This window comes from Bufo gargarizans, chromosome 3, assembly GCF_014858855.1.
Source record: "Bufo gargarizans isolate SCDJY-AF-19 chromosome 3, ASM1485885v1, whole genome shotgun sequence".
Taxonomy (NCBI): domain Eukaryota; kingdom Metazoa; phylum Chordata; class Amphibia; order Anura; family Bufonidae; genus Bufo; species Bufo gargarizans.
The window spans coordinates 592,687,440-592,712,753 of record NC_058082.1 but is presented as its reverse complement, the minus strand read 5'-3'; positions in this window follow the sequence as shown (position 1 = coordinate 592,712,753).

Sequence of the window (25,314 nt, the reverse complement as noted above, 5' to 3'; positions counted from 1 at the left end):
GAGATAAATATATTGGTCGAATGCCAACTTTGTATAAAAAAATGGGAAAAGTTGTCTTTTGCCAAGATATTTCTCTCACCCAGCATGGGTATATGTAAAATGACACCCCAAAACACATTCCCCAACTTCTCCTGAGTACGGCGATACCACATGTGTGACACTTTTTTGCAGCCTAGGTGGGCAAAGGGGCACACATTCCAAAGTGCACCTTTCGGATTTCACCGGTCATTTTTTACAGATTTTGATTGCAAACTACTTCTCACACATATGGGCCCCTAAAATGCCAGGGCAGTATAACTACGCCACAAGTGACCCCATTTTGGAAAGAAGACACCCCAAGGTATTCCGTGGGGGGCATGGCGAGTTCCTAGAATTTTTTTTTTTTGTCGCAAGTTAGTGGAATATGAGACTTTGTAAGGAAAAAAAAATAAAAAAATAAAATAATCATTTTCCGCTAACTTGTGACAAAAAATAAAAAATTCTAGGAACTCGCCATGCCCCTCACGGAATGCCTTGGGTTGTCTTCTTTCCAAAATGGGGTCACTTGTGGTGTAGTTATACTGCCCTGGCATTCTAGAGGCCCTAATGTGTGGTAAGTAGTTTGCAATCAAAATGTGTAAAAAAAGGCCTGTGAAATCCGAAAGGTGCTCTCTGGAATGTGTGCCCCTTTGCCCACCTTGGCTGCAAAAAAGTGTCACACATCTGGTATCGCCGTACTCAGGAGAAGTTGGGGAATGTGTTTTGGGGTGTCATTTTACATATACCCATGCTGGGTGAGAGAAATATCTTGGCAAAAGACAACTTTTCCCATTCTTTTATACAAAGTTGGCATTTGACCAATATATTTATTTTACCCAGCATGGGTATATGTAAAATGACACCCCAAAACACATTCCCCAACTTCTCCTGAGTACGGCGATACCAGATGTGTGACACTTTTTTGCAGCCTAGGTGGGCAAAGGGGCACACATTCCAAAGTGCACCTTTCGGATTTCACCGGTCATTCTTTACAGATTTTGATTGCAAACTTCTTCTCACACATCTGGGCCCCTAGAATGCCTAACCCACATATGACCCCATTTTGGAAAGAAGACACCCCAAGGTATTTTGTGATGGGCATAGTGAGTTCATGGAAGTTTTTTTTTTTGTCACAAGTTAGTGGAATATGAGACTTTGTAAGAAAAAATAAATAAATAAAAAAATCATCATTTTTCGCTAACTTGTGAAAAAAAAAAAAAAAGTTCTATGAACTCACTATGCCCATCAGTGAATACCTTAGGGTGTCTACTTTCCGAAATGGGGTCATTTGTGGGGTGTTTGTACTGTCTGGGCATTGTAGAACCTCAGGAAACATGACAGGTGCTCAGAAAGTCAGAGCTGCTTCAAAAAGCGGAAATTCGCATTTTTGTACCATAGTTTGTAAACGCTATAACTTTTACCCAAACCATTTTTTTTTTTATCAAAGACATGTAGAACAATAAATTTAGCGAAAAATTTATATATGGATGTCGTTTTTTTTGCAAAACTTTACAACTGAAAGTGAAAAATTTCATTTTTTTTGCAAAAAAATCGTTTCGATTAATAACAAAAAAAGTTAAAATGTCAGCAGCAATGAAATACCACCAAATGAAAGCTCTATTAGTGAGAAGAAAAGGAGGTAAAATTAATTTGGGTGGTAAGTTGCATGACCGAGCGATAAACGGTGAAAAGTAGTGTAGTGCAGAAGTGTAAAAAGGGGCCTGGTCATTAAGGGGGTTTCAGCTAGCGGGGTTGAAGTGGTTAACAGTGCCCACCCCTTTAACAATATCCTCCACAGTGCCCACCCCTTTAACATTGACTTACCCTTTAACAGTGACCTTCACAGTGCCCGCCCCTTTAACAGTGACTTCCACAGTGCCCGCCCCTTTACCATTGAGCTCCACAGTTCTTGCCCCTTTAACATTGACCACACCTTTAACAGTGACCTTCACAGTGCCCGTCCCTTTAACAGTGACCTCCACAGTACCCGGCCCTTTAACAGTGACTTCCACAGTGCCCCCCTCTTTAACAGTGACCTCCGCACTGCCTACCCCTTTAATAGTGACCTCCACAGTGTCTGCCCCTTTAACAGTGACCTCCACATTGCCCGTCCATTTAACAGTGACCTCCAGAGTGTCTGTCCCTTTGACAGTGACCTCCACAGTGCCCGCCCGTTTAACATTGACTACCCCTTTAACAGTGACATTCGTAGTGGCCGCCCCTTTAACAGTGACCTTCACAGTGCCCGCCCCTTTAACAGTGATTTCCACAGTGCACGCCCCTTTAACAAAGAGCTTCACAGTGCCCGCCCCTTTAACAGTGACCTCCACAGTGCCTGCCCCTTTAATAATGACCTCCACAGTGTCCGCCCCTTTAACAGTGACCTCCACACTGCCCGTTCCTTTAATAGTGGCCGCCCTTTAACAGTGATCTTCACAGTCCCCGCCCTTTAACAGTGACTTCCACAGTACCTGTCCCTTTAACAATCACCTCCACACTGCCCGTTCCTTTAATAGTGGCCGCCCTTTAACAGTGATCTTTACAGTCCCCGCCCTTTAACAGTGACTTTCACAGTACCTGTCCCTTTAACAGTCACCTCCACAGTGCCCGCCCTTTTGGCATTGACCACCCCTTTAACAGTGACCTTCATAATGACCGCCCCTTTAACAGTGACCTCCACAGTACCCATCCCTTTAACAGTGACTTCCACAGTGCCCTCCCCGTTAACACTGAACTCCACAGCGGACGTCCGTTTAATAGTGGCCCCTGGCCCCATGCACGTAGCAGTGTAGCTGTGCCGTAATTCGTCATATGACTGAATATTTAAGGATCTGCGAACTGCTAAAACCTGTGATTAGTTGTTATGGCAACCTGGAGTAGGACCTGTGAGCTTCTATTTGCTAATAAGGGACATGTGACCGTGTAAATAACAGTTCGGATTTAAGTGAAGGCTTGCTAGCTTCTATTGGCTAATGCAGATAATTTTTGGGGAATATCTCAGGAACAGTAAGTCCTACAGAGTCTAAAACCTTCCCGGACACCTGATGTACCTGTATGCCCAATTTGGTGAAGATCGGTCCAGTCATTTGGTCGCGCATAAAGAACGTCCAGACAGACTGACAGAAATTAATTTTTATATATAGAGATAGGGAGTGAAGGACAGATCACTGTGAAACATGACACTAAGACAGCGGGCATGCTGACTAGGATTTATGGTAGTGCCGCACTCTGAGATACAACTGTCAGGTTTAGATAGGTTAGTAGATGGAGGAAGCACAAGTAGTAGTTCTGTTCTTGAAAGATTAGAGAGAGGACATGATGTTAGAGACAGTAGACAGACAATTACTAGTGTTTTGTAATACTGCAGGGGTGATGTCACGGGATTAAGTATATAGTTGTGGCTTGTCAGCATGAAGTTGGCACTGCTAACCAAATCTACTGATAGTCTGTCCAATGGGGGCTGTGTAGAGAGAAAAAAGAAAAAGACCTAGGACTGAACCCTGAGGAACCCCCAAATGCAAGCTGAAGAAAAGTAGTGCAGCAAATAATACTCGGAAAGAGCGGTCAGAGAAATAAAAAGAGGACCAAGAGAGAACAGTGTCCTTAAGACCAATAGATTGAAGCATTGTGAGTAGGAGTTGGTGGTTCTCACCGTTAAATGCCGCAGAGAGATCCAGAAGAATAAGTAGATAGTAGTAACTGTTAGTTTTTGCTGTCAGGAGACGATGTGGCATTTTGGTAAGGGCAGTTTCTGTAGAGTGCAGAAACCAGATTGTAAGAGGTCAAGGAGAGTTAACAGAGAGACAGTGGATGAGGCGAGAGTAGACCAGGCTTTCCAGAAGTTTAGAGTTGAAGGGGAGATTAGAGACTAGTTGGTAGTTAGGGTGGTATTACACTGCGCTAGCACATCCATCAACGCTCATTTGCACTGGCCTAATTCCACAGGTTGATGCCAACTTTGAATTTAGGAGGAACGATTGCTACTGCAGTCATTCCTTCCTCATTCTCTTCTATTGATTATCGCCAGCACATCCCTGATTACACAGTGAGATGTGATACCGATAATCAGGCATCTTCCATCCTGATGAAAGATGTCTATTAGCCAATGAACTAGCATCTGCTCATTCATCGGCTGCTTGATTATAGGGTCATTTTTCAAGAATGAGCTTTCGTATGGAACTTGTTCCCGATAATTGGTCTGAAATTGCGCTGTGTAATAAGGCCTTTAGTTCTGCAGGACAATAGTACATTGTATGTACTGTACAGCATCATGAAGAAGGTCTTATCTTTTTCATCGTTTTTTTTCTATGTCAGAATTTGCTAAATCACCTTTAGTTTTGTGTTCATTTTTATTCTCATTTTTCTTATTTTGAGTTGACATTTTGTGGGCTTCTGAACCAATTACTAGCTTTTCATACAGTTATGGTCTAAAGTTAAAATGTTTTTAACTTATAATGGTCGTTCCAGAACCAATTAATATTGTATCCTGAGGGAACGCTGTGTACAATATAAATGTCTGAGCTACAGAAAGAGGAAAAATCTCTCTTTCTTTTCCTGGTGATAAACACGGTAATGAGACTCACTTAGTGTAATGATAGGAAAGCTTGACAGGATATATTATTTACTATGCTTGCTCCTCGTTTTCATTCTCCAGTTAAATGTAGAGAGAGCTTAAGTAGATGCACATTAATGTCATTCAGGGATATGCAAAATAACAGAATATTTGCTTTACCCGAAGGAGTGCATTTGAGAATGATTAATTTTCTTAATAATACTCAATTAGCAAACGGTATATCATCAAAGAGAAATAATTATGCAGAGCATGACATTATTGCAGAATATTAATAAATGCTAAACACTTTAAACCATTAGAGTTAAAAATATAATCATATCTTAAGAACCTCTTCCTTCTTTACCCTATTCTCGTCCCAGGAAGCATCCGTTTTGTTTCTTCTTCTGTTTCTCTTTCATTTATATGTTAATATAGTTATTTAAACTGTGTTGTGAAAAAATATCCCTTCCTCTACGTTTGCTTCTTTTTTTGACAGTAAACCAAACACCTGAGAATCAAAGACACATATATCTGTCACGGCTGAGGATGGGGAAAACCCTCAGCCGTGCGATGACGGAAGATGTTAATGGCTGCTCGGCCAGGACGACAGAATTAGGGAGCAGGTCACCTCCAAACGCATCCCTAATCCGACCCTAACTCCTAGCTGCATGAGCCGACCTTGAAGGTAGGAGGGCCCATGCTCAGGAACCTCGGATCCCTACTCACCCTCCGACCGATCCCTGAACTAGGAGTAGGGTAAGACGACCTGTTCCTTCTGGATACGGAGGAACAGGAGTCTCACTGGCCAAGCTGCAAGGAAGAGGGGAACACAAACAGACCTATGGCTATGGCAGGTGAACTGCACTAGTTCCAGCCACCTGCCACAGCCTTGCTGACTGGATCCCTGTGCTGGCAAGCTGATGTCCACACAGAATACAAAATGAGCACAGCACACACACATCCACACACAGGAACCCAGATCCATAGCTGCACCAAATAACAAAAGGAAAACATCAACTGAACATCACATAAACTTATGACCACAAGGGTGGCCCCCACTGGCAGATGGAATTACCAGGAGGATGTCTCCAGCAAAGCATGGCTGAAGAACCCCTCAGCTTCAGATCTCCAAAGAGGCTTTATAGCTCAAAGCGGCCACACCCACACAGACACACACAGGAGAGGGAATTAACCCTTCCAACACTAACCAGGGAAGTGAAACCACTTAAAGGGGAAGTGTCCAAACGAACATCACACTGCAGCTGTTACCGCAGGCAACGACATGCGTGGCAACCATGTCCTGGGAGTCAGCCAGAAGGCCGAGACACTGCCACCACATGTACACCATACGAAACGTTGCCACGGGCAGCCACAGTGAAGGGAAGTGTCACAGTGCGCACCTAACATAACACCTAGTGCACACCAGACATACAAAGTGCATAACATACACACACACCCAATCAGGAGTTACCGCATGCACTTGACAGCAAGCTGCCCAGCAACAGCTCAGGCTGCTATACTGCCAAGTACAACCACGTTACCAGCGGCAACCACACGCGAGGCAACAAACAGCAGCCCTCACCATGTGGTTGACAATAAAACCAAACCCAGGCAACTGCATGCGGATCCTGAGTCACGACCATGACCATGGTCGTGACAATATCATAGTGGCTGGCTATGCAGCTCTATAGGGCACTTGCAGAGAAGGGCTGATTCTAGGTTGGTCTCATCCTTATATTAATGATATTGAGAGCCTTTACAGGAATGTGGTCTCCACAAGTACTCCAGTGTCAGCAAACAGGTAAATGTAAATTTTGTACTCAAAAAATGTCACGAACTATGGATCCGACCGCTCCGGATCCCACAGCTGTGACGTAGTGGTCTGTGACGGAGTCTGCGCACACACAGAGACCTCACGTGACCGGGGTATTACCATTCGGCTAACACCCCCCACTACACCTCGGTAACTGCCACCACGTGGGTTCCCGGTCCACGAGCCGACTATCCGGGTCATTCACTATCACACAGATCAGTGGATGAACCGGATATCACTTACTGACCAACCGCAGTCAATCACCCCCAGCTACAATTCCTAACTGCAATTTAACTAACTACCTGGTAACGTCTCTTCAAAGGCAAGGTACGTTGTTCAGCAGCTTAGAATATGGAGGACTTGGCTATTTAGATTTTATAATCTTTAATAAGCGGTAAAAAGCAGTGCATACAAGTCTAATGAAAATGACTATAAATCTACAGAATAATAATAACAATATAAATAATCACGACAGTTCAAATGAAAGGGAAAAAGATGAAAGAATACTTAGTTTCTCTGGAGGGTTTCAGATGGTCGTTCATATGTCCTTTTTGAATCCTTGCAAACCCCTTTTCAGTATGTATCAGGGGAGACCCTCAAAGTTCCTCTGATACAGGGATATGCCGTCAATGTCCAATTAAGTGTCTGGTGATGTTCCATGGGTCTCTCTCCTCTGTCCTTGTGCACAGATTTTTATGAACTCTCCCATGGGCAGGAGACTTACTCCTGTCAGCCAATGGCAGCAGAGTGACTGTGAAGCCTAGGGATTGGCCTCCAAGTGTTTTATGACCCCATCAAAGTTCAGTTCCTACAATGAGGATTATACTTAAGCCCGTATCTCCTTGATACATCGGCATATTTTTATACAGAATACATATTTGCGATCCTTATTTATTTACCTACAGAATGAGACCACACACGGTAATGCTGGGACCTATAGTTCTTCTACCACCCATAGGTCAGCTACAGAATCACATCCTCTAGTCATATTTGATACCCAATTAACCACAATACTCTGTAGAGCCTGGATCTGGTGTCAGAAAGGGCATAAGTTGATTCATAAATGAAATATGAAAGTGGACTGGTTTTATGCCCAGAGCTAATTAAGGGCTATTAGCTCTCCTCAAACCAGACCTGGAAATTAATGACGTCACGCTCCAGCCAGGCTTGACAGCGAGCTGATCTTATCTTACAGGACAGGATGGGCTGGGTCTGGTATAGCCTTTATGACCTTTTTTAGCTGGCCTCAAAGAGTAGTGGTAATAAAAGTGTCCATCTATATCATAGGTGACCCAGGCTTCGGGAAGATGAGAGTTCACAGTTTTTTTTACATATGCCAGAAGCATACAAGATGTCTACCCAGAGGAATTATGTATGTATGCCGGCACACCTCCCTCTTTTAAAAGGTTGCCTGGGGAAATGGCCACAAGCCTATTCCACAGCAACCCAGCCGTCTCCGGCCGATTCTCCCTGCCGCGACAACCCGTCGGCATTTCCATGTAAACTACCTTTTCTGTGCTGCACGGTGAAGTTGTACTGCTGCAAAATCAGGCTCCATCTCAGCAGTTTCGCATTGTCTCCTGCGAGACGTGCCAACCAGCTGAGGGGATTGTGATCAGTGATCACTGTGAAATTGCGTCCATACAGGTAGTGTTGTAGCTTTTGCAGGGACCACACAATAGCTAAACACTCCTTCTCTATTGTGGAGTAGCTGGTCTCCCTGGCCAGTAACTTACGGCTCAGGTATAGTACAGGATGCTTCTCCCCGGCCTGGTTCACCTGACTCAGTACTGCACCCAGACCAAAGGCGGAAGCATCCGTGTGGACCACAAACTTCCGAGTGAAATCTGGGGCCTGAAGCACAGGAGCACTGGCTAGTGCATCCTTCAGGGCCTGGAAGCCTTGCTCGCATTCCGGCGTCCATGACACCATCCTGGGCAGCTTCTTCTTGGTCAAGTCTGTCAGAGGCTTGGCCAGGGCGCTATAGTTCGGGATGAACTTCCTATAGTACCCGGCCGTTCCCAAGAAAGACATGACCTGCTTCTTGGTGAGAGGTGTTGGCCATCTCGTAATGGCTTTCACCTTCTCTATTTCAGGCCTCAGTATGCCTCCTCCTACTCTGTGGCCTAAGTAAGTGACCTCATTCATGCCCAGCTGGCACTTGCTAGGCTTAACAGTTAGTCCAGCCGCAGCAAGTTTGTCCAGTACTTGTGACAGGTGCACCAGATGCTCCTTCCACGTGGGGCTATACACGGCAATGTCGTCTAGCACATTCTTCTAGTCCTTCCAGCAAGTCTTTCACAAGCCTTTGAAAGGTGGCTGGCGCATTCTTCATCCCAAACGGCATTACAGTAAATTCGTATAAGCCGAAAGGGGTGATGAAGGCCGACTTCTCCTGAGCCTCCGAGGTCAGGGGAATCTGCCAATACCCCCTGCTCAGGTCCATGATTGTCAGGTTAGAAGAAAAGTTGGCGGGTGCCGCGCTAATTTATAAAGCAGTATAAGAGATCTGGAACCAAAAATACAATGTGCCAAGTTCGTATTCTACACAGGTGAAAATCACAAATCCATAAAACAATGGTACACAGGCGGATCTCACAAGTCTATATGTAACCTGTGAAGATTGTCAGCAACCTTTTGCTCAGCTACGCATATGTAAAGACGGTTGCCTCACGTCTAATAATCCACATGCGGTAAAACTGATGTCCGCCTCCAATATGTGATGAAATCCCCCTTTGTGGCAACAGTCGCACGGAACACCTGATCCGAAACAGTCCAGATTACCTTGATAAAGGACAGAAAGAGATTGCGCAATACCCTCGGGATTTAGAAGTAAGAAAATTTTAATCTACTTACAAAAAAGCAGTTTTTCACATGCTTGTAAAATGCCCGACCCGGGTTTCGCACTTAGCTTCGTCAGGGGCTGCGGTGCAAATGCCGCCAAAGGTCAACACATATATAGCAATCCTTAACCCCGGAACAAGTACGGACTTCCGTTTGTCCGGCAATGTATTTAAACATTTTAAAAAAAAAGAAATACTAAAATTGCTGAATTAAGTTCTAAAGACTTATACATTGGCAATGGTATAAAATAACAATGAAATACAAACAATGTAAAATAGTATTAAACATAGTCAAAAACTTGCTTACGAAGTAAAACATGTAAAATATGATAAAATAATAATATTTTCGGATCAAACCATACAGACAGATTTTATATCCCATTCGATATTATGTCCATTTGGCTGCAATGTATTCATATCATAAATCCATTGCGCCTCCCTTTTATTAATCTGTGTGGCGGGATTACCTCCACGCCAGTGACGTTTCACCAATTCTACACCACAAAATTTAAGACCCATAGGATCTTTCTGATGGAACTTTTTATAGTGTGCAGAGACACTATGAGTCTCGAGTCCTTTTTTAATATTTTTAATATGTTCAGCAACTCGGACTTTTAATTTTCTCAGTGTTCTTCCAATGTACTGGAGACCACACGGACACTCCAGCACGTAAATAACTCCCATTGATTCACATGAGATGTTTCCACTGATTTTTTTTAGAGATAGATTTGGAGGTAGACACAATATCGTCTTTTCTAATCATTTTTTTATCCTCTCTTGAGCGGTTTCTGCAGCATGGACAGAAGCCGCACCAAGTGAAGCCATTACGCAATTTCGGTGTGCCAGAAGACTCTCTCACGTAACTGTGCACAATACGGTTTCTGACAGTAGGGGCTCTTCTAAATATAAAGGGCGGTTTTTTGGGGATGAGTTCTCCTATAACTGTATCATTTAGCAAAACTTTCCAATTATTTTGAATTATCCTTTTAATATGGGGGCAATTAATAGAGTAGGTGGTTGAAAAGGCAAACTTATATTTTTCTTTGATCTGTGTTCTATCTTCCGCAGACACCTTCTTTTTAATAGTACCCAAATTTTCCAACTTAATTTCTTCCTTCTGATTTAATAGGACTTCCTTTTTATATCCCTTTTCTACAAATCTATTCACTATGATGTCACTTTGTGTCTCATAATCCTCAATACTGGTACAGTTTCTTTTTATGCGTTTCAATTGTCCCTTCGGCACATTGCAGATCCACGGTTCATGATGGCAGCTATTTCTTTCAATATAACCCTTGCGGTCAGTGGGCTTAAAATAAGTGACAGTTTTTATCTTTCTTTCATCTACCCTAATCTCCAGATCTAAAAAATGTATAGTGTTTCTATTAACATCATGGGTAAAATGAATATTCCACTTATTCGCATTAATTTGGGAAATAAACCCCATTAACCCTATCTCCGTCCCATACCAAATGCCGATACAATCATCTATGTACCTCCTCCAGAGTTGGAGACTACCACCCTCCATCTCATCCTTAATGATCAAAGAAAAATATAAGTTTGCCTTTTCAACCACCTACTCTATTAATTGCCCCCATATTAAAAGGATAATTCAAAATAATTGGAAAGTTTTGCTAAATGATCCAGTTATAGGAGAACTCATCCCCAAAAAACCGCCCTTTATATTTAGAAGAGCCCCTACTGTCAGAAACCGTATTGTGCTCAGTTACGTGAGAGAGTCTTCTGGCACACCGAAATTGCGTAGTGGCTTCACTTGGTGCGGCTTCTGTCCATGCTGCAGAAACCGCTCAAGAGAGGATAAAAAAATGATTAGAAAAGACGATATTGTGTCTACCTCCAAATCTATCTCTAAAAAAATCAGTGGAAACATCTCATGTGAATCAATGGGAGTTATTTACGTGCTGGAGTGTCCGTGTGGTCTCCAGTACATTGGAAGAACACTGAGAAAATTAAAAGTCCGAGTTGCTGAACAAATTAAAAATATTAAAAAAGGACTCGAGACTCAGTGTCTCTGCACACTATAAAAAGTTCCATCAGAAAGATCCTATGGGTCTTAAATTTTGTGGTGTAGAATTGGTGAAACGTCACTGGCGTGGAGGTAATCCCGCCACACAGATTAATGAAAGGGAGGCGCAATGGATTTATGATATGAATACATTGCAGCCAAATGGACATAATATCGAATGGGATATAAAATCTGTCTGTATGGTTTGATCCGAAAATATTATTATTTTATCATATTTTACATGTTTTACTTCGTAAGCAAGTTTTTGACTATGTTTAATACTATTTTACATTGTTTGTATTTCATTGTTATTTTATACCATTGCCAATGTATAAGTCTTTAGAACTTAATTCAGCAATTTTAGTATTTTTTATTTTTTTAAATGTTTAAATACATTGCCGGACAAACGGAAGTCCGTACTTGTTCCGGGGTTAAGGATTGCTATATATGTGTTGACCTTTGGCGGCATTTGCACCGCAGCCCCTGACGAAGCTAAGTGCGAAACCCGGGTCGGGCATTTTACAAGCATGTGAAAAACTGCTTTTTTGTAAGTAGATTAAAATTTTCTTACTTCTAAATCCCGAGGGTATTGCGCAATCTCTTTCTGTCCTTTATCAAGGTAATCTGGACTGTTTCGGATCAGGTGTTCCGTGCGACTGTTGCCACAAAGGGGGATTTCATCACATATTGGAGGCGGACATCAGTTTTACCGCATGTGGATTATTAGACGTGAGGCAACCGTCTTTACATATGCGTAGCTGAGCAAAAGGTTGCTGACAATCTTCACAGGTTACATATAGACTTGTGAGATCCGCCTGTGTACCATTGTTTTATGGATTTGTGATTTTCACCTGTGTAGAATACGAACTTGGCACATTGTATTTTTGGTTCCAGATCTCTTATACTGCTTTATAAATTAGCGCGGCACCCGCCAACTTTTCTTCTATTTTGTATTAAGGATTTTGAACCTATCCTATTAAGGGCACCGCAGCTGACTGTTCATTAGTCCACACCCACTAATTTGCTTCTGTTTGCCATGATTGTCAGGTAGCTGGCTCCTGCCAACTTATCTAACAGTTCATCAATCCTGGGCATGGGGTAAGCATCCGAGGTTGTGATGGCATTCAGTTTCCGATAATCCACACAGAACCTGGTTGTCTGATCTTTCTTCGGGACCAGAACCACCGGTGAGGCCCAAGCGCTGTGGGATTTCTGAATGACCCCGAGCTGCTTCATCTCCTCGATCTCCCTCCTGAAGTCTGCCTGGACCTCCAGTGAGACACGGTAGGCGGACTGCTTTGTGGGAGCATGTGTACCTGTTGGTACATGATGGACTGCAAGGTGAGTTCTCCCGGGTTTCCCTGTCAAAGTGTCACGGTGAGCCGTCAACACTTCTAAGAGCTGAGATCTCTGCTGGGACGAGAGTTGAGGGTTGAGGGTAAAGTCCACCTCCAACTCTCGAGTGTCAGCTAGCAGATCTAGTAGGGGGTCGGCCTCCTCCCTTTCGGGCAGGCTGCAAACCGGCATAACATGTGGCGTTCTCTCGTGATGCTCCTTGAGCATGTTGACGTGAAACGTCTTCTGTCTCCTACCTCACTCTCCAAGGCCCACCACATAATTTACCTTACTCAGACATTTGACAATGGGGTACGGCCCTTCCCATGCAGCTTGCAGTTTGTTTTGCCGCATTGGCAGCAGGACATAGACCTTCTGCCCCTCCTGGTAGATTCTCTCTCGGGCAGTGCGGTTATACCACTGCTTCTGTTTGCTTTGGGCCTGCACCATATTCTCCTGTACCAGACCTACCAGCGACTCCATTTTGTCTCGGAACCTGAGGACATAGTCTACTACAGAGACTTCAGTTCCGGCAACCTTGCCTTCCCAAGTCTCTCTGATTAGGTCTAGGTGACCTCTTACTCGTCGACCATACAGGAGTTCGAAGGGCGAAAACCCGGTTGACTCCTGGGGAACCTCTCTGTAGGCAAATAGCAGGTGAGGTAGATATCGTTCCCAGTCCTTCCCTTGCGCCTCCACAAACGTCTTCAGCATCTGCTTCAACGTCCCGTTGAAGCGCTCACAGAGGCCGTTTGTTTGTGGGTGGTAAAGGCTGGCTACAATATGGTTCACCTGTATTTTCCTACAGAGCCCCTGCATTAGTTCAGACATGAACTGAGGTCCTTGGTCGCTGAGAAGCTCAGCTGGGAACCCCACTCTCGTGAAGATCCCCAGCAGGGCGTCTGCAACCTTGTCCGCCCTAATGGAGGATAATGCCACTGCTTCCGGGTAGCGCGTCGTGTAATCCACCAGGGTTAATATGAACCGTTTACCCGAACTGCTGGGGATAGCCAGTGGACCAATGATGTCCACGGCCACCCTCCTGAAGGGTTCATCAATTATCGGTAAGGGATTCAATGGAGCTCGGTGACGGTCTCCAGCTTTGCCAACTCGCTGACAGGTGTCGCAGGACCTGCAGTACTTGGCGACATCTGCCCCGAGGCCAGGCCAGAAAAAATTCTGCATCACCCGGGACTTTGTTTTGGTTATTCCCAGGTGACCAGCTAAGGGGATCTCATGAGCCACTTGCAGTAATTGTTCCCTGAACCGCACAGGTACAATGAGCTGCCTCTTGAGTGGCCCCACCCTACTGTCACTGTGGGAGATGTCCTCCTTATACAGTTTCCCATTGTCCCAACACACTCGGTATTTGTCTCCCTCAGTGGGAGGGCTGGCAGCTAACCCTCTTAGCTGCTCCAAGGTAGGGTCATCTCTCAGGGCCTGCTCAAAGGCGGTACTACAAGTCCCAGCCAGCTGTCCTGTGGCGAACAGGGACAGTGGCTGAGGCTCTGACGCGGTTAAGTCCACGGGGTCCGAACCGGTGGAAGGGGACACTTCCACTTGCTCTTCCCCAATGGAGCGTTCCGCTGCGGCTTTTGCAGCCCTGCGAGTGACGGGCAACACAGGCACAATAATGTCATCACATTTAACATTTGCACAACTTGAATCAGTTAAACACATGTCCGCTACCTGTGTACATACACCCGCCATCCCCTCTACATCTCCTGTCATAGGAGAACTGCTCCCACACACCCCACCTCCCACCTCCCGAGGTCCATCCCCAAGGTTATCTGATGTTACGCAAACATCCTTGCACAGTACCTCGGTATGTCCAGGGACCTCCATAGGGACGGGTGAGTCCTGTGTGCTTCCAGGGGGCACGTAGCACGAGACCAATCGTCCTAGGTCAGTGCCTAATAAAACATTTGTGGGGATCTCCGCAGAGACTCCCGCCTCCCTTACTCCACTCCCAGCCCCCCAATCAAGGAAAACACGAGCTAGGGGAACATTAGGGCTCACCCCCCCAACTCCCGTGATGGTGAGGCTTTTGCCGGGAATAAGGTCTGCGTCATCCACTAGTTCAGGCCGAACTAGTGTGACTTCGACTCCTGTATCGCGGAAGCCTGTGGTGCACTGGTTGCCCACAGTAACCGACTGTAGATTGTCTGCGGTGTGTCTTGCAGCTCCATTCACTAACAGCACAGATGATGGGTTGCGGGCAAGCTTGCCAGGGGGTGCTGTCTTCTTCTCCGGGCACGAGTGGCTGAGGTGTCCTGGCTTGCCGCACGCATAACACTTGCGCACGTCTGTCGGTGCTGGCTTGACTCCTTCAGGTCTTTGTGCAGGCCTGTGAAAGGGTCGCTGGACAGGAATCAACAAAGCTGGCCGGGAGGAAGAAGCAGATGAAGAGGTTCCTCCCAGACGGGACAGAGTGTCTTTGAATGCCCGAGTGCTGGGCATGGCGACATATTCATCGGCTACCTCGGCCGCCTCTCGCGCACTCTTTGGCTTGTGCTCACATACATATTTTTGCACATCTGTGGGGCAATTGGAGACAAACTGTTCTCGGACCATCAGATCCGCCAGGGACTGCTTGGTGTCCTCTGTGAGGGGATCAGACCACTGTTGGAAGGTGGTCTGCAACTTGCCCAGATGGTCCATAAAAGTATCTCCGGGCCCTCTCCGCAGGGACCGGAACCGTAAACGGTAAGTCTCTGGAGTCAGCTGGTACTTGACCAGAATAGCCTTTTTGATGACCGCGTAACTGGTACGCTCTGCTAATGGTAGTCCGACCAGGGCCTCCATAGCTTTGCCCTTCAGTGCGGACATTAGATGTCCCGCCCACTGTGGCTCTGGTACCTGGTACTGCTGGCATGAGGTTTCAAAAGCATGCAGGAAAAGATCAATGTCACAGTTCTCTGACTCCATCACAGGCAGTTTCGGCTTGACCATCAGGGATGGGCCTGTGGATGTGGCATGCCGGTCGGACCCCTGAAGCTGTACTCGGGCCAGGTCCAGTTCATGCCTGCGGACAGCTTCCCGTTCTGCAGCCTCGCGCTCAGCCTTGCGCTCTGCAGCCTCGAGCTCAGCCTTGCGCTCTGCCCGACGTGCCTCCAGCAGCCGAAAATATAAGTCTGGGTTACTGAGAATTAGTTGATCCAGCCCATTTTGGGATGGCATAGAGACAGAGTTATGTCCAGCTAGAGGACTGTAAGCCCCAGCAGGCTGTCCTCCTCCCAGTTCATCATCCTTATTCTGGAAGGGGTCACCTGGCTCAGGGGCCCCAGAGTCTCCTCCATTCTCTGAATCCTGCAGGGATGACTCTTGACTCCTCCGTGCACATAACTCCTGGATAAGGACAGTCTTATTTTTCCCATATACTTGGATGCCTATGTGCTCACACAGAGCTGTGATATCAGCCACGCTCAGGACGTCATAATTCACGGATTCGGACATTATTGCCAAATAAAAGATAGGACAGAGAACAAGAGAGAGGGGAGGGTACTGTCGTGAATTATTATTCTATCAAAACTAATGCACTGTGCTTCGCCTTCCAGAATTTTTTAATCCTTTAGTACAGAGTTATGGACATAACTTCATGCACTAATATTCTAAGCATACAGAATCCCGTAAGCTGCCACCAGAAAATGTCACGAACTATGGATCCGACCGCTCCGGATCCCACAGCTGTGACGTAGTGGTCTGTGACGGAGTCTGCACACACACAGAGACCTCACGTGACTGGGGTATTACCATTCGGCTAACACCCCCCACTACACCTCGGTAACTGCCACCACGTGGGTTCCCGGTCCACGAGCCGACTATCCGGGTCATTCACTATCACACAGATCAGTGGATGAACCAGATATCACTTACTGACCAACCGCAGTCAATCACCCCCAGCTACAATTCCTAACTGCAATTTAACTAACTACCTGGTAACGTCTCTTCAAAGGCAAGGTACGTTGTTCAGCAGCTTAGAATATGGAAGACTTGGCTATTTAGATTTTATAATCTTTAATGAGCGGTAAAAAGCAGTGCATACAAGTCTAATGAAAATGACTATAAATCTACAGAATAATAATAACAATATAAATAATCACGACAGTTCAAATGAAAGGGAAAAAGATGAAAGAATACTTAGTTTCTCTGGAGGGTTTCAGATGGTCGTTCATATGTCCTTTTTGAATCCTTGCAAACCCCTTTTCAGTATGTATCAGGGGAGACCCTCAAAGTTCTTCTGATACAGGGATATGCCGTCAATGTCCAATTAAGTGTCTGGTGATGTTCCATGGGTCTCTCTCCTCTGTCCTTGTGCACAGATTTTTATGAACTCTCCCATGGGCAGGAGACTTACTCCTGTCAGCCAATGGCAGCAGAGTGACTGTCAATCCTAGGGATTGGCCTCCAAGTGTTTTATGACCCCATCAAAGTTCAGTTCCTACAATGAGGATTATACTTAAGCCCGTATCTCCTTGATACATCGGCATATTTTTATACAGAATACATATTTGCGATCCTTATTTATTTACCTACAGAATGAGACCACACACGGTAATGCTGGGACCTATAGTTCTTCTACCACCCATAGGTCAGCTACAGAATCACATCCTCTAGTCATATTTGATACCCAATTAACCACAATACTCTGTAGAGCCTGGATCTGGTGTCAGAAAGGGCATAAGTTGATTCATAAATGAAATATGAAAGTGGACTGGTTTTATGCCCAGAGCTAATTAAGGGCTATTAGCTCTCCTCAAACCAGACCTGGAAATTAATGACGTCACGCTCCAGCCAGGCTTGACAGCGAGCTGATCTTATCTTACAGGACAGGATGGGCTGGGCCTGGTATAGCCTTTATGACCTTTTTTAGCTGGCCTCAAAGAGTAGTGGTAATAAAAGTGTCCATCTATATCATAGGTGACCCAGGCTTCGGGAAGATGAGAGTTCACAGTTTTTTTTACATATGCCAGAAGCATACAAGATGTCTACCCAGAGGAATTATGTATGTATGCCGGCACACTCAAGTCCTAAAAATTAGAAGTGGGTCCCAAGATCTCCTGTCACTGGTGAATGTGGTGGTGTCAAGCAGAATCTGAAGGAGACCCAATACTTTATCGTTTGTATCTGACACCCATCCTCTATGAAGGACACTCCCAAGAAGAACATCTAAGGGACCTATAGACATCTTTGGCCTCAGCTGCATTTTAAGGTTATCTAAAAAGTAAGGCAGAACTCGCTCAAGTTTCTTTATATGCATATTAAGGAACCATCAGAAAATCTGATTTGGTCAATGCATTTTACTCCAAGTCTTTAAAGGGGTATTCTGGTTAGAGAACGTTATCCCCAAACCATAGGATAGGGATAACTATTAGATCAGTGGGGGTCCTGATTGATATGTCCGCTCTTAGCTTAGCGAAGCAGGAGTTAGTAAACCTCCCGGGGACACAGGCAGGAGCATCAATATGCCCATACTCACTGCTGCGACCCCATTCATATATTGTCATGTCCATACTCCGTACACCACTGAGCTGTCAGTGGTGTACAGAGAAGTGAATTTCAAGCACACAGGGAATGATGCGCTTTAGTGGGGTAAAACTGTAATAAAAATATTTTCAGCATACTAATGTAATTATTGTTGCACTACTGCTATTTAATAGCAACACCATGCAATCCGTTTTGCACACCGAGTGAAGAAAGACCCTTGGATGATGTCACTTGCTGTTTTTGTGAGGCAGTTCCTCGATGGCAGTGTGAGTGCACAGTCTGAGAACAAGAGTGTTTATCACAGCTCTGCAAGTTAGAGGAACTTTTACCCACACCCCTGACTCTGAGAGACTGCGTGACTGGCATGGTCATCACCTGGTAATTGGTTGGAGCGCCTGAGGGGGTAGGATTCCTAAATTAAGAGCAGGCTGCACACTCAGAGTAAGGGTCCATTCACACGTCCATAAGTGTTCCTGTGGTTCCGCAAAACACGGACACTGGCAATGTGCATTCCGCAATTTGCGGACCGCAAATCGCCTGCACTATAATAGAAAATGTCTAATCTTGTCCGCAATTGCGGACAAGAATAGGACATGTTCTTTTTTTTGCGGAAACGGAAGCACGGATGCGGAAGTGTGGATCCGCAAATGCGGATGCGGACAGCACATTCCGGCCCCATTGAAAATGAATTGGTCTGCACCCGTTCCGCAAAATTGCGGAATGGATGCGGACCCATTTTGCGGACGTGTGAATGGACCCTAAGAGAGACTGATTCCTGAGTAAACCATGCATAGGCCCGAGTGAGGCTGCATACTAGAGTAGCAAACAGGGTATAAGACACCGCTGCAAAGAGAGCACAAAAGTGGTGTCCTGAAGCTAAAACTTTTTAGTTTTTTTATCAATATACTTATATGAGGTCTTATTTTTTTGCAGGACAAGTTGTGGTTTTTAATGCACCATTTTGGGTACATATAATGAATGATTAAAGCCAGCTGTTTAGCTAAAAAAAACAACAACTTTGTTTACGTCAGTAAATAGGCGTATTAGTGGTCAATAATGGGTTAAGTACTTGGTGACTGTGCAAAATGGAGGCTGTAACTGTGCCTCTTATAAAACTGTGTGCTTCCATTGTTGAAGAAATACTTCTGTTACCGCTATCCACTACCATTTTGCTGCCATGTTCCTATATATTTCACCTGTGCAAAGAGACTATACTAAGTCCTCTGTACCAAACATAATTGCTACAATAAGTTCTTCAGTAGTCTTCTTCTCTGCTCTACTCCGGTGTGACCTCCATCGCTCTCTCCACATATCATCACAGAGTCCCATGGTGGATGGTAGGGGGCCCTTCTCCTGCACCCCAACCAGGTCATATCCAAGAATAAAGGATTTTGACTACAGCAGTGGTGAGTGCCGCCCCTCTTTTTGCTTTTCTTCTCCATTTTCACAGGTCATATCCTTGCTTGGTTAAGCTGCGTATGTTTGTGTATGGAACCAGAATATGTACACATTCATTTTGAGTCACTCTCTAATCTTTCTTCTTTTCATTGCATACAGGACATATAATTATTAAAGGGGTCTTCTGGGATCTAGATACTGATGACCTATCTTCAGGATATTGCATGTTGGCCTGAAGGTGGAAGGGATTGACAAAGGCATTTGGTTTGAGTGCTGTTGCTTTCTGGAGTTTACTATTCTCAGGATAGGTCATCAATTTCAGACCATTGGGGTGCTAACACCCCCCCCCCACCACCACCGATAAGCGGTTCTGGGTATGGAGGAAGCAGAAGGCCTTGTGCACCGTTCAATGACCTGTCAGGTTACTGCAGCTCTGTTCCCATTCACTGCTGCACTATTTTGTCTGGTAAAATGGTGCACACCACAATGGAAACCCAATCGACCCCATTATAGTCAACTACTATTATTATACCTACTTATATAGCGCTGCTATATTCCGCAGCGCTTTAAAGACATTAGTATCAGACTGTCCCCAATGGGGCTCACAATCTAGGTTCCCTATCAGTATGTCTTTGAAGTGTGGGAGGAAACCAGACTACCTGGAGGGAACCCACGCAAACATGGAGAGAACATACAAACTCCGTGCAGATGTTCTCCTTGGTCAGATTCAAACCCAGGACCCCAGTGATAGACCTGTCTCTGGCTTGCATTCTATTTTTCTGTTCCTGTGACAGAACTGCAGAATGCTCAATACAGATGTGCTCAAATCCTTATTCATACATTTTAAGGAGGACCGATAGAGGAATAGAACAATGCAGATTCCTAAGTACTGATGCTCCAGAATTGTTATTTTATGCAAATATTTCATAAAATAGGAAGCAGTCAGGACTAGTGATGATCGAGCACCAAAGTATTTGGGTGTTCGGGCCGAACACATTGCTATATTCGTGTGTTCGGCCGAGCACCCGAGTATAATGGAAGTCAATGGGAAACAACCAGGCACCCCCTGAGGGGAAGGTGCCTGGTTCATTGGAAAAGGTCAGAAAGTGACAGAAACACCACCGAAATGGATCAAGAACACCATGGGGACGATGTCTGGATGCATCTTGGACTCCCAGGTCGCTGCTGGGAACCATGTTGTCCGAGTTCTACGCCACTTTTACAGACTGACAAAAATACGCACAAACCAACCCCCCCCCCCCCCAAAAAAAAAATGTAATTAAATTTGCAGGAAAAATTGTTAGGAAACATTCTTTCCTGTATATTCAATTGTATATAAAGTGCAAGTGCTGCAATAAAATTACAAGCAAGAGGCACTCCAAAACAGCCTGTATATCACATAAAGGAGGGCCTCATTCACATTGTGGTACAATTGTTCATGTAGTGGGACTCCTACACTCATAAAGCCTATGCACTAAGTGAAAGGGCTGCCAAACATTACAAGGAACCAGCACTCTAAAACACCCTTTGTTACATATAAAGGAGGGCATCATGCACACCCTTGAAAAATTATGATTGATGGCCTGCTGGTGACCCTCAAAAACATTTCGAGCAAGGGCATGCTGATCTGACCATCTAAAACCTTAGGGGCGAGGGCCTGCTGCCGCATTGGTGACTCTAGATAACCTCTGGGTAATTGCACATCCCCGTGACGGCGACGATCAATTTGGATATTGTCACGGAAGGTGTACAGAAAACTAGAAGACACAAAATGAAGATCCGACTGACTGGATCCAAAACTAAGGAACCAAAGGGAAAGCCCTGCAACAGACCTGGCTCTCTCCCTAACTGCTCAGCCTATGCAAAAATCTCTATGGTAGATGATTGCATATCCTCGTTCCTCGACTGTATAACACCTGAACACCCTATAATAGTGAGGGGACACGACCACCGGCTCCCTACACTTGATACGGAGGGAGTCAGGGTCACCTGGGATCCAGCAAACAGGAAAACACAAATGAATGAACAAAACTTATCTGTAGAAGACTCAGTAGTAGCATCCAGCATGCAGACACTCCAGGAAGTTGTATAAACCGCAAAGTGATGCAGTATGGGAAGGGATTTAAAGGGATGCAATCAGTGCAACTACATGACAGCTGAGAGAGGCTAACGAGATGAGAAAACGAAAGCAAAACAAAAGGAACCTCAAGCAGGAGGTTCTGAAGAACGTCTGACAGAGCTTCTCAGATATCTGGTGGTGACAGTACCCCTCCTTCTACGAGTGGACTCCGGACACTCAGAGCCCACCTTCTCAGGATGGGACCTATGGAAAGCCCTGATGAGACGAGTGGCCTTAATGTCCGTCACTGGGACCCACATCCTCTCCTCAGGACCATAACCCTCCTAATGAATGAGGTACTGGAGAGAACCGCGGACAACACGAGAATCCACAATCCTAGAGACCTGAAATTCAAGATTACCATCAAGCACAATCGGAGGAGGAGGCAAAGACGAGGGTACAATGGGTTGGACATAAGGTTTTAATAAGGACTTATGAAAAACATTATGGATCTTCCAAGTCTGAGGAAGATCAAGACGGTAGGCAACAGGATTGATGACGGACAAGATTTTGTAAGGCCCAATAAACTTAGGACCCAACTTCCAGGAGGGAACCTTCAATTTGATATTCTTAGTAGACAACCACACCAGATCACCAACATTCAGGTCCGGACCAGGCATACGTCTCTTATCCGCCACACGCTTATATCTCTCACTCATGCTCTTTAGATTATCCTGAATCTTTTGCCAAATAGATGACAAAGATGAGGAGAATCTGTCCTCATCAGGTAAACAAGAAGACCCCTCTCCAGAGAATGTCCCAAACTGCGGATGAAACCCATATGCACCAAAAAATGGTGACTTATCAGAGGACTCCTGACGACGGTAATTTAAAGCAAACTCAGCAAGGGACAAAAAAAGAACACCAATCCTCCTGATTCTCTGCCACAAAACAGCGCAGATATGTCTCCAGATTCTGATTGACGCGCTCTCACAGGCTGCCACAAAACCCTCAACCGACTTACGAAGCGCAGGCCACCAGAATCTCCGAGCGATGAGATCCACTGTGGCTCTTGCCCCCGGGTGCCCAGCAAGGACAGTATCGTGGTGCTCCTTAAAAATCTTGTGTCTTAAAGCGAGAGGCACAAACAACCTCCCAGGAGGACAAAGATCAGGAGCCTCTGACTGGGCTACCTGAACCTCTGCCTCCAATTCAGGATAAAGAGCAGAGACCACCACACCTTCAGCCAAAATGGGACCCGGGTCTTCAAAATTCCTACCTCCCGGAAAACAACGTGACAGGGCATCCGCCTTCACATTCTTAACCCCAGGGCGGAACGTAACCACAAAATTAAACCTTGAAAAGAACAAAGACCATCTGGCCTGTCTCGGGTTCAGACGCTTGGCTGACTCCAAGTAGGCCAGATTCTTATGGTCAGTAAACACAGTAATAGGGTGTCTGGCTCCCTCTAGCCAATGGCGCCATTCCTCAAAAGCTAACTTGATGGCCAACAACTCCCTATCTCCCACATCGTAATTTCTCTCTGCGGAGGAGAGTTTCTTCGAGAAAAAGGCACACGGTCGCCATTTGGCATGAGAGGGACCCTTAGACAAGACTGCACCCACACCCACCTCAGAAGCGTCCACCTCAACTATGAAGGACAGAGAAATATCAGGTTGTACCAAGATGGGAGCGGAAGCAAAACTCTCCTTGATACTAGAAAAGGCCTTACGCGCCTCTACCGACCAGGAGGAAAAATCTACCCCCTTTCTAGTCATATCAGTGAGTGGTTTAACAACAGAGGAATAATTCAAAATAAACTTCCTGTAATAATTGGCAAAAAACGCATCAGCGCCTTCTGATTCTCAGGAAGCTCCCACTCAAGCACAGCGCGGACCTTCTCGGGGTCCATGCGAAAACCAGAAGCGGAGAGAAGAAACCCCAGAAATTGAATTTCTGGAACCGCAAACACACATTTTTCCAGTTTAGCGTACAATTTATTCTCCCGCAGGATGAGCAAGACCTGACGTAGGTGGTCCTTATGAGTTTTGAAATAGGGAGAAAAAAATCAAAATGTCATCTAGATACACTAATACAAATTTCCCCATTAAATGATAAAAGATGCTGTTCACATAATGCTGAAAGACGGCTGGAGCATTCATCAAACCAAAAGGCATAACCAAATTCTCAAAATGGCCCTCAGGGGTATTGAAGGCCGTCTTCCATTCGTCTCCTTCTCTGACCCTGACCAGGTTGTATGCCCCTCTTAGATCCAACTTGGAAAAAACTTTAGCCCCAACAATCTGGTTAAACAGTCCGGGATCAGAGGAAGCGGATAAGGGTCACGAATTGTGATACTGTTCAGCTCCCTGAAATCCAGACATGGTCTTAAAGAACCATCTTTTTTCTTAACAAAAAAAAAAACAGTGGCAACAGGTGACTTCGAGGGTCGTATGTGTCCCTTTCTCAGACTCTCAGAGATATAAGCACGCATAGCGACCCTTTTAGGTTGGGAGAGATTGTATAAACGAGATTTAGGCAGCTTGGCGCCTGGGGTGAGATTAATAGGGCAATCGTACTCCCTGTGAGGGGGCAAGTCCTGAGCACCACTCTCAGAAAACACATCCGAAAATTCAGAGAGAAAAGATGGTACAGTCTTAGTAGAAACCTCAGACACAGATGTCGTGAGGCAATTCTCTCTGCAAAAGTCACTCCAACCATTTATTTGCCCCGCTTGCCAATCAATGGTGGGGTTATGTCTAGTGAGCCAGGGTAGCCCCAACACTTGAGGAGTAGGCAACCCGCTTAGGACGAAACATGACACATCCTCAACATGAGTATCACCCACAATCAAACGGATATTGTGAACTATGCCCTTTAACGATTTCTGAGAAAGTGGAACGGAATCAAAAACAGGTATATCCTTTCCCAAAGTGCATACCTGGAAACCATGAGTTATAGCAAATTGATTATCAATGAGATTGACAGCTGCTCCACTATCTACAAAAATCTCACAAAAAATGTTCTTGCTCTCTAGCTCCACCCTGGCAGGTAGGACAAAACGGGAACTACAAGCAAACAGAAAACCTTCAATTTCCGCATCAATCTTGCCAATAGTAACAGATGGAACGTTTTTAGAGGATTTTTTTCTTTTTGTTTCTTTATTACTCTCAAAAAACTGCCTGAATCTCCTAGAGGGACAAACATTTGCCAAATGATTTATACCTCCACAACAGAAACAAACCTTCCTATGAGAGCTGAATCTTCTATTGTCAGAGGCAAGCAAACCCAGCTTCATGGGCTCCTGCTCAGAAGGGATTGAGAGCGATTGAGACCCCTGTGCACTGAATGAGACCGCCGCACTGTCCTTGGACTGAGTATGACAGGAAGGAGTGATCTCTCCTCTCTCTCTAAGACGCCTGTCAATACGAACGGCCCGAGACATGGCAGTGTTCAAGGAGGTAGGTCTCTCATGAAAGGCAAATGCATCTTTCAATCCCTCTGAAAGACCATGGCAAAATTGACTTCGGAGTGCAGCATCATTCCAACCAGTATCAGCTGCCCATCTCAGAAATTCTGAACAGTATATCTCTGCGGACTGTTTACCCTGGCATAAAAGACGTAGTCTAGACTCAGCCAGAGCAAAGTCATCCACTGAACAGAGGGGCCGTGCCCCCACCGGCAGCGAAAAAAGGCCCAGGACTGAGCGTTATCCCTGAGCAGCGAGATGATGATCCCCCACCCTCCGCTCCTCATCACCAGAGGAATGGGGAAGTAGGCGAA